This window comes from Oncorhynchus clarkii, chromosome 9, assembly GCF_045791955.1.
Source record: "Oncorhynchus clarkii lewisi isolate Uvic-CL-2024 chromosome 9, UVic_Ocla_1.0, whole genome shotgun sequence".
Lineage (NCBI taxonomy): Eukaryota > Metazoa > Chordata > Actinopteri > Salmoniformes > Salmonidae > Oncorhynchus > Oncorhynchus clarkii.
In genome coordinates this window covers 5502209-5512430 of record NC_092155.1, presented here as the reverse complement: position 1 = coordinate 5512430, position 10222 = coordinate 5502209, and the positions used below count along the sequence as shown (strand labels likewise).

The 10222-nt window shown below is 42.3% G+C and overlaps 1 pseudogene; it reads left to right on the top strand.

Annotated features, from left to right (window-relative positions):
- Nucleotides 1-914: 914 nt before the first annotated feature.
- Nucleotides 915-2769, top strand: LOC139417070 (saxiphilin-like; annotated as a pseudogene).
- Nucleotides 2770-10222: the final 7453 nt, after the last annotated feature.

Here is a 10222-nt window from a genome sequence, read left to right as displayed (position 1 = left end):
CATATAACAGGGTCTGAGCCGTATCTCCATATAACAGGGTCTGAGCCGTATCTCTATATAACAGGGGCTGAGCCGTATCTCTAACAGGGTCTGAGCCGTATCTCTGTATAACAGGGTCTGAGCCATATCTCTATATAACAGGGTCTGAGCCATATCTCATAACAGGGTCTGAACCATATCTCTATATAACGGGGTCTGAGCCGTATCTCTATATAACGGGGTCTGAGCCGTATCTCTAACAGGGTCTGAGCCGTATCTCCATATAACAGGTTCTGAGCCATATCTCTATATAACAGGGTCTGAGCCATATCTCTATATAACAGGGTCTGAGCCATATCTCTATATAAAGGGGTCTGAGCCATATCTCTAAATAACAGGGTCTGAGCCATATCTCCATATAAAGGGGTCTGAGCCGTATCTTTATAACAGGGTCTGAGCCATATCTCTATATAACAGGGTCTGAGCCATATCTATATAACAGGGTCTGAGCCATATCTCTATAACAGGGTCTGAGCCATATCTCTATATAACAGGGTCTGAGCCATATCTCTATATAACAGGGTCTGAGCCATATCTCATAACAGGGTCTGAGCCATATCTCTATATAACAGGGGCTGAGCCGTATCTCTATATAACAGGGGCTGAGCCGTATCTCATAACAGGGTCTGAGCCGTATCTCTATATAACAGGGCCTGAGCCGTATCTCTATATAACAGGGTCTGAGCCGTATCTCCATGTAACAAGGGCTGATACACTAATACACTAGTATGACCCCACCATCAATACACTAACATGACCTCACCATCAATACACTAATATGACCCCACCATCAATACAGTAATATGTCCAGAAATGTATATTGTCCTTCAATATTATGTCCAAATTACAGTAAATGTTACATGTTTCCAGATACTATGATACGACCCAAGACCCCATGTGAGGATGCTAGAGATGCCACTTTAAATGGCTCAATTGGAGCCTACATCCCCTGGTGTGACGACAGTGGACAATACACCCCCGAGCAATGTTGGGGCTCTACAGGTTAACAACGACGCACATGCAGGCACAATTATCAATTCAGTTGAATGTGACAATTCAATGTGTATATATTGTATATGAAACATGTCTATTTCTGGTAGGTTACTGTTTGTGTGTGACCAGTACTGGACAGAAGATCCCGGGTACTGAGACTCCACCTGGCACTGCTCCAATCAACTGTTCCACCCAGAGTAAGTGAGGCCCTGTGGTCTTATCCAACACCATCACCACTTTAAACTCCAACACATCACTACTCTTGCTTCCTACCTTGGATCTCTTTATGCTTTCTTTACAAGATGCTAAACTGATTTCTGTATCATGATCTCTCTTCTTCCTGTCTTTCTGTATCATGATCTCTCTTCTTCCTGTGTCAATATCTTTCTCTTCCTGGGTCTTTCCACATCCGACCATTCAGGTCATTAACCCTCATCCTCCCGCTACACACCATCAGATCTGACAGCTATATTGTTCTCATTCCAGCACGTCTTTTTCTTCACCAACTCATTCTTAATTTCCTGCATTTTTTCTTCACTACTCGCCACCATTTCGGACCTCCAACTCTCCGTGCGGGGTTCCAGAGGGAGGGTTCTGACTGGACGGGTCCTTAAAAAGGAGAGGAGGGTGAATTTAACTCACAGGCCGGACAGAGAGGGACCCAGTGAAGACCTTTGAAGATCTCTGAAGGAGTGAAGCAACAACTGAATATTTCAGAAATGTACATCTGAAATGGCTTCCTATTCCGTATAGGGCCCTTCTCCTGATCAGGGCCCTTCGGGGAACAGGGTCCCATATAGGATGCAGTCTCCTGACCAGGGCCCTTCGGGGAACAGGGTCCCATATAGGATGCAGTCTCCTGACCAGGGCCCAAAGGGGAACAGGGTCCCATATAGGATGCAGTCTCCTGACCAGGGCCCATAGGGGACCAGGGGCCCATATAGGATGCAGTCTCCTGACCAGGGCCCATAGGGGAACAGGGTCCCATATAGGATGTAGTCTCCTGACCAAGGCCCTTCGGGGAACAGGGTCCCACATAGGATGCAGTCTCCTGACCAGAGCCCTTCGGGGAACAGGGCCCCATAGGGTTACAGGGCCCATAGGGGACTCAACCCAAGATTCCAGATCCAGCCAGAGCTTCCAGGATGTTTGTCCAGCAATGTATGTTCTACTATGTAATGTCATCGTTATAAAGAGTGTTATCTGTGTTTAGATGGTAAGATACGACCCAAGACCCCCTGTGAGATTGCTAGAGATACTGCGATGAAAAGTCAGGCCTGGAGTCTACGTCCCCACGTGTGACAACGATGGACAATACCAACCTGAGCAATGTTCAGGCTCTACAGGTTACCACACACACCATAAATGCTCCAATTCAGTTTAACGTGACAATTCAATATGTTACAGTAAAATGTATATTTGTGTAAATATTGTATTATGTAACAGGTTATTAACATGTCTCTTTCTGGTAGGTTACTGTTGGTGTGTGAACAGTTCTGGACAGAAGATCCAGGGTACTGAGACTCCACCAGGCACTGCTATCAACTGTTCCACCAAGGTGTGTGTGTATATACATATTCACTAAATGTTACTACTTTGCAGCTTGTTATTGATGTGTATTTCTTTCTAATTGTAGATGAAAGGCGTTGGAAGTAAGATGTAGAAGACGGACAGTTGTCTGTCTACTGTACTACAGGAACGGTTTCACATCCCATACAAATAAATACATGAAGGAATCCAGAGATTAAAGTGTTGATTTACTTACGTTATTGTTGGTGTGATATGTTGAACAATGTATCTGAACCGGTTCATTTCTGGGAAATGGAGGAAGGAGTAGGACTGTTATGGTGACTGTTACAGGAAATGAAGACAGTCAAATGCCATGTTAGGCTTCTCCAAGCTCTGGTGATGGTCATTAGTAGTCTACCACACTTGGTAGACTGCTTGGTACTGAGCACTATTGTCCCTCTAATCACGCTGACATCAACTCTGATTGGTGGAAATCAGAAAGATGGACAGCTGAGAAGGGAGTTGCGGGGTTTAGTCACGTGCACAGTCAAGGCCTCAATGCCTATGGATTTGGGTCCACTTCATGTTCATACCAATATTTGGAGGCGGGGACGGAACTTGCCAGAAAATGAACGTGGTCAGTACAGTATTAGCTAGCTAGAATGTGTGGGTGATACACATCATTGCTCTGTGTGAACAGGACATCCAAGAAGTTAAATTAATAACTTTAGTGGGGTAAATGTTCAGCCTATAATTTCCTAACTAGGTAATTTTATAACTAAAACACACCACATGACAAAGTGGTCACCTGCTCATCAAATACCTACTTGTCTTTTTTAAGGCTTGTGAGGCTTGTTGGTGCAGCAAAACAACCGCCATATTGTCTGATGTGGGGTCATATTTGTGTGTCTTGATGGTGGTCATATTTATGTCTATTGAATGTTCTGGGATTTTCACCCTCATTATTCCCAAAAGATCTCAATGATGTAAGGCAGGGGTGTCAAAGTCAAATGGACGGAGGGCCAAATAAAAAAATCAGCTACAAGACGAGGGCCGGACTGTTCGAATGTTCATTGAAAAATTTTTAAATGACGCATATAGTCTAGTGAACCTAATTGAACCTACTGAAAACCTAACAAATATATTACAATATGATCAGATAAATAAAGCAATATTTTCTTATGGCTCTGTCAGTAATCTTTAATTTTCAACAGACACAAAAGACAAATTTCCTTTATATAAATATCCCCATAACATGAACATTAAATGAAAGAAACCGGTATTCAAGGCACCATCAGTAGACTATATTTTCTATTTTAGCAAAAGTGGGCTAAATTTACTTCAAAGAAAAAACAATAATAGCAATTTTCTATCATCCACTCAACTGAAATATTTTTAAAATATAATTGGATTGAAATACAAAAAAATAAAGTGCAAAAATCTATTAATCAAAAACAACACTTTGTTTAAGGAGAAGTAACATGCAGTGAAAACAAATATTAAATTTTAACTTTTAAACTTGAACTGAGTAAAAACTCTAAATATGTGATTGCACAGTAATGTTCACTTGTTTGAGGTTGAGGGTGATACTTGGTGGTGTCCCATCTTTTCCACAAGTTCATCAATGTTCGGGGTAAGGCTCTGAGCTGAAGAAATCCTCAGAATTGAGTGGAGGTGTTCAGCAGTAAGTCGACTTCTGTGTGATGTTTTGTTCAGGTTCATCAAAGAAAACAGTTGTTCACACAGGTATGTGCTGCCAAACATAGACAACGTTTGAGCAGCCTGGATGCGCAGCTGGGGCATTGTGCCGGGGAGGAAACGGGCAAACTCCGCAGCACCCACTGCCGCATATTTTTCCCTCAGTGCATCATTGCATTGGAGGTCAATCAACTCCATTTGGAGGTTTGGTGGTGAGCTTTCCACGTCAACAGCAAATGGGTTACCGAGCAGTTCCAACCTGCTTTTTTGTGCTTCAAAGTCAGCAAATCGGCGTCGAAAGTCAGTGGTAAGCATACCTATTTTATCAGCCAACTGTGTGCTCGGGAACGCACTGGTAGAGAGCTTCTCTTTCATGGTCTGGCAGCTGGGAAAGTGGCTCAAATTTTCTTTCCGCATCTGCGTCTCCCACAGAGTCAGTTTGGTTTTAAATGCCTTCACTGTACTGTACATATCAGAGATGACACGATCCCGACCCTGCAGCTGCAAGTTTATTGCATTCAGATGACTCGTAATGTCACACAGAAAAGCCATTTCACACAGAAACATTTCGTCTCGGAGTTGTGTTGTGTCTTTCCCTTTGCTGTCCAAGAATAGACAAATCTCCTCACGAAGCTCGAAACATCTTTGAAGCACCTTTCCCTGGCTTAGCCATCGCACCTCTGTGTGATAAGGCAAATCACCATGCTCCGTTTCTAACTCCGTCAGAAATGCCTTGAACTGGCGGTGATTCAAACCTTTGGCTCTGATAAAGTTAACTGTGCGCGTGATGATGCTCATTACATGCTCCATTTTCAAGGCTTTACCGCACAACGCTTCCTGGTGTATGATACAATGATAAGCTGTCAGCTCACCTGTCGCGTTTTCCTCTTGCATCTTTTCCCGTATCTTCGCCACCAGTCCGCTCCTGTGTCCACACATCGCAGGTGCTCCGTCGGTTGTCAAACCCACGAGTTTTTCCCAAGGCAGCTCCATCTCATTTACACATCTTGACACCTCTTCATACAAATCATGCCCCGTAGTTGTGCCATGCATAGGACGTAAAGCCAAAAACTCCTCTGTCACGCTTAGGCTGGAGTCCACTCCGCGGATGAAAATTGACAACTGGGCAATGTCAGAAATGTCGGTGCTCTCATCCACAGCCAAGGAATATGCAATAAAATCTTTTCCCTTTTTCACAAGCTGCTCTTTTAGATTGATGGACAACTGGTCTACTCTCTCGGCAATGGTGTTTCTGCTCAGACTCACATTTAAAAAGAGTTGCCTTTTTTCTGGGCAAACTTCGTCACAAACTTTAATCATGCAGTTTTTGATGAAATCCCCCTCCGTAAATGGCCGGGCTGATTTAGCGATCTCTTCTGCCAAAATAAAACTGGCCTTGACAGCAGCCTGGCCTTGTGATTTGGCTTTTTTGAACAGAGCCTGTCGAGATTTGAGGCCTCGTTTTAATTCCTCTGCCTTTTGTAGCCTTTGTTCCATGTCCATATTCTTGTTTTTGTCCGCGTGTTTCGTTTCATAATGTCGTCTCAGATTATACTCTTTCAGTACCGCCACACTTTCTCCACACAGAAGACACACAGGTTTTCCAGCTACCTTCGTGAACATATACTCCGACTCCCACCTTGTTTGAAACCCCCGGTTCTCAGTATCCACCTTCCGTTTTGCCATTTTTGATGGGTATCTGAAAGTTAATTTTACTGTGATGCTGACGACTGCTGTGCCAATAAATATTGAAATGAAGCAGCCTACTGCTCGGTGCGTCACCTTTGCATTGTGGGAAATGTAGTATTGGTGCGTGTAAAAGATCTGCGGGCTGCCGGCTTGCTGCGGGCCGGTTCTAATAATAAATCAAGATCATCCCAGGGGCCGTAAAAAACCTTCTTGCGGGCCGGATGTGGCCCGCGGGCCTTGACTCTGACATATGTGATGTAAGGGAACAAATGCAAATGTTGCAAATGCAACACGTCAACATCCAAAAGCAAAATGTAGATTTTTATCACCCCCTTAAAGTGCTTTCTGGACTTTTTTTTTTTTTTTTGTCAATTACACATGTAAGAACTGTATGAGTATACTTTTGTCCAATTTTATTATCATTTTTAATTACTTGCGCATATGGCATGTTTTGTCCATTTGCAATATGATTTCATAGGAAGTCAAGTCACTTTTTGGCCAAATGCAATATGAAAGATTGGAAAATGCCAAATCAGGATGTCATATCCATTTACCATCACAAATTTGGCATGCTCAAAAATACTGCAGGAAAGAGAAATTGACTGGCCTGATGAACTCGGGATGGCTGGGCAGTCATAGTTGCTCCTTTCCATCGCTCGTTAGGGTTGATTTCAGAATGTCACTTTGGTGATGGTACCTCACTGTTTAAACATATTGCAAATGGACAAGTCACCAGCAAGTCACCATCCATCAGTCAATTAGATATCATTCTGACAACTGATACAAACTTACACCAACCCCACTTTTTCCAACTCGTTTAGTAGCCAACTATCACATACTTCAGAGCTGGCCTGAAATTCACGACGCCTTCTGTTCAAACATAACAAAAACGTAAAACACCTAGTTACAGTCTAGCTGCGGGTACAGTTCTGATATGTGTAGGCCTAGCTGAGGAGACCCAGAATCCCAAGTTTCGGCTCAATAGGTCATTTGGTGCCTGAGCAAGACCCTAATTGGTGCTGAAAATCCACTTTTTTCCATGACTTGCTACGGGGTCCTTGAATGAGCTATCGGACAAACGTTGGGGTCCGTCTATATGGGCTGAGGCGGTCGCAATGCACCTAGTCTTGCGACTCTGGGACATTTCTAAACGTCGTCATTTTCGTGAGGCAAAAATGAATTGAAGTTATTGGAAATGTGCGAGGCTGTTTCTCGGTCCGAGAACCTTCTAGTGCGTGGTGAGTTACGTGGCTCTATCGACCTGAGGTCTAGAACAGGTTTCAGAACTCTAGGTCTGACGATTCTTTTTTAGCGCTAACAAAGCTAACTATTGCAGGCACTGTCTGTCTCTACGCACCCCAATATGTCCCTCCTTCCAAGCTGTGTGTGTGATTTAGTTTTTCTTAAAACATTTATGGGAAAAATGACTGATTTACAGTTCATGGGGGTTGCCTAATCACACATATGAAGTTTTGGAAAGATCTGACTTTTTTAACCCTTTGAAACAGCCCCTGTGACACCAAGTATGGCACTTCCGGTTGGCACAGGAAGCTATAGGTAACCACATATCCTCATTGTGGTATGCCTTTACAGAATCCTGAGTTGTAAGTCTTTATGTTAAGAACTGACTTATTTAGGGAGTGTTTAGTGAGTGTGTGTTATTTCAGAAAATCACTGAAATCTCGCAGAGCTCCGAAGCACACTTTTAAAAAGATTCGTATGACCACGCTTCAACTGGATCTGTAACTGTTAAAAAAATATATATATTTTTGAACATCACCAATTTGACATTGTACGATTTATCGGGACAGCGGAAAAATGACCAAAATTTGATTATTTTATCAAACGGAAACCGAATGTCCGCGAGAGTTCGTTTGATGCCTTCCCTGCCGCACGGCCCGACGCCGTCCGCGAATTTTACAAACGTTTTCGGACGTCTAGTAAGGGACTGTACATTTGCAATATGGACTTTCTCTCTAACCATATGGCGAATGTCAAAATGTTCCCTTAAGGTATGAAATGCCTATTTATGTTGTAAATGTGAACATGAATTAATGCTGCCACTTTAGACTCCTCTTGTTTTATTCTTGTACGGAACCCAATGATTTATGAGAACTTAATTGATAGGTCGATGTCCTCTGTGTGATTTGTGTCTTGTTTGACACATCACCTACACACTTTATTAGAATACTTATGAAATGCAGTTATTTTTGGTAACACTTTTTTCTCTCATACTCCAACCCCATTGGATGCATTGAACGGATGTGGGTGGAGCCATGTCTACATAGAGGTGCAGGTTGTGAACACTGAAAGCTCTGACGAAGGCTTTGAGGTTGATACCTACAGCTTTAGAGCAGTGAGACTAGCAAGAATAGTGTTCTTCATCTTACTCAACTGTAACCATGCACCTGCAACAAAGATAGCTCAGATGTGAGAGTGCCTCTTCAATCCTAGTCAGGGTGCGCTCTAAAAATGTGGGGTTCAACTGGAGTTGTAAAGTTCTGTTCTTTAAAACCATACAGTTCTTGGAACTGAAAATGGCCCTCAAAAGGTTATTCTAAGAACCCTGTAAAAGGTGGGAGTCATCAAGGAACCTCCTTAGCTGGTGGGGGTTCTTGCAGGAACCTACCTGCCCAACAAACATTTAGATTTGAAAGGACAGTAGCAGGTGCTTAACTTCTTAAGGGGCAGTGAGTTGCTTGGATGAAAGGTGCACAGAGGTGCCCATATTAAACTGCTTGCTTCTCAGTCCCAGTTACTAATATATGCATATGATTTTTTCACATTGGATAGAAAACACTTTGAAGTTTCTAAAACCGTTTGAATGATGTTTGTGAGTATAACAGAACTCATATGGCAGGCAAAAACCTGAAATGTTCAACCAAAATTCTATTGAAATCACAGCGAGATATGGATGTTTGCACTTCCTACGGCTTCCACTAGATGTCAACAGTCTGTAGAACTTTGTCTGATGCCTCTACTGTCAAGGGGGGCCAAATGAGAGGAGAATTAGTCAGGTCTGCCATGACCTGACCATGCGCGTTCACATGAGTGTGAGCTCTTTTCCATCGCTCATCTGAAGTCCATGTAATTCTCAGATTGGAACTTTATTCAGGATTTATGTTAACTTTCTAAAGATTGATTCAATACATCATTTGACATGTTTCTACTGACTGTTACGGAACTTTTGGACATTTCGTCAGCCTTTAGTGAACGCGCTTCATGCTAACAAAAGTAGCTACTTGGACATAACCGAACAAAACAAACATTTCTTGTGGGAGTCCTGGGAGTGCATTCCGACGAAGATCAGCAAAGGTAAGTGAAGATTTATGAGTTTTGTTGACTGCACAATTTGGCAGTGAACTGTATGGCTTCCTTTTGTGGCTGAACCCTGTTTTCAGATGATTGAATATTGTGTTTTGCTGTAAAGCTTTTTGAAATCTGACAAAGCGGTTGCATTAAGAACAAGTGTCTCTTTAGTTCTATGTAAAACATGTATCTTTCATCAAAGTTGATGACTATTTGTTATTTGACTTGGTTCTCTGCAATTTCTCCAGATATTTTGGAGGCATTTCTGAACATGGTGCCAATGTAGAGGTTTTTGTATATAAATATTAACTTTATCGAACAAAACATTTGTATTGTGTAACATGAAGTCCTGAGTGCCATCTGATGAAGATCAAAGGTTAGTGATTAATTTTATCCCTTTCTGCTTTTTGTGACTCCGGTCTTTGGCTGAAAAAAGGACTGATTTTGCAGTGGCCTAACAATCGTTTGTGATTTCGCTGAAAAGCCTATTTGAAATCGCACACTTTAGTGGGATTAACAAGATTACCTTTAAAATGGTATGAGACACATGTATGTTTGAGGAATTTTAATTGTGAGATGTTTGAATTTGGCGCCCTGCACTGTCACTGGCTGTTGTCATATCGATCCAGTTACCGGGATTTCAGCCATAAGACATTTTAACTGAAAAATGGAAAGATCAAGGTGAGGTTTGTCCTTTGGATGATCTAAGTATTGTTTGATACCATCTATTTTCACAATCTTAACAGAAAATATTCACAATTCAATGGATAATCATGAGGTACGATAAGGTTAGCTGTATTGCGTGCCAAAGACTGAACTGCTCTCTTGTATGCAGGTATACAGACGAGGAATGTCAATTGGTATGTTATGCAGATCGCATTTACCATCCACCTCCTTTACCTCTTCAATTACTACCACCTGGGCCTCTACGTTATGGACAAAGTATTCAAACTATTAGCAAAAGTTGTCACCACAAAAACCAAGG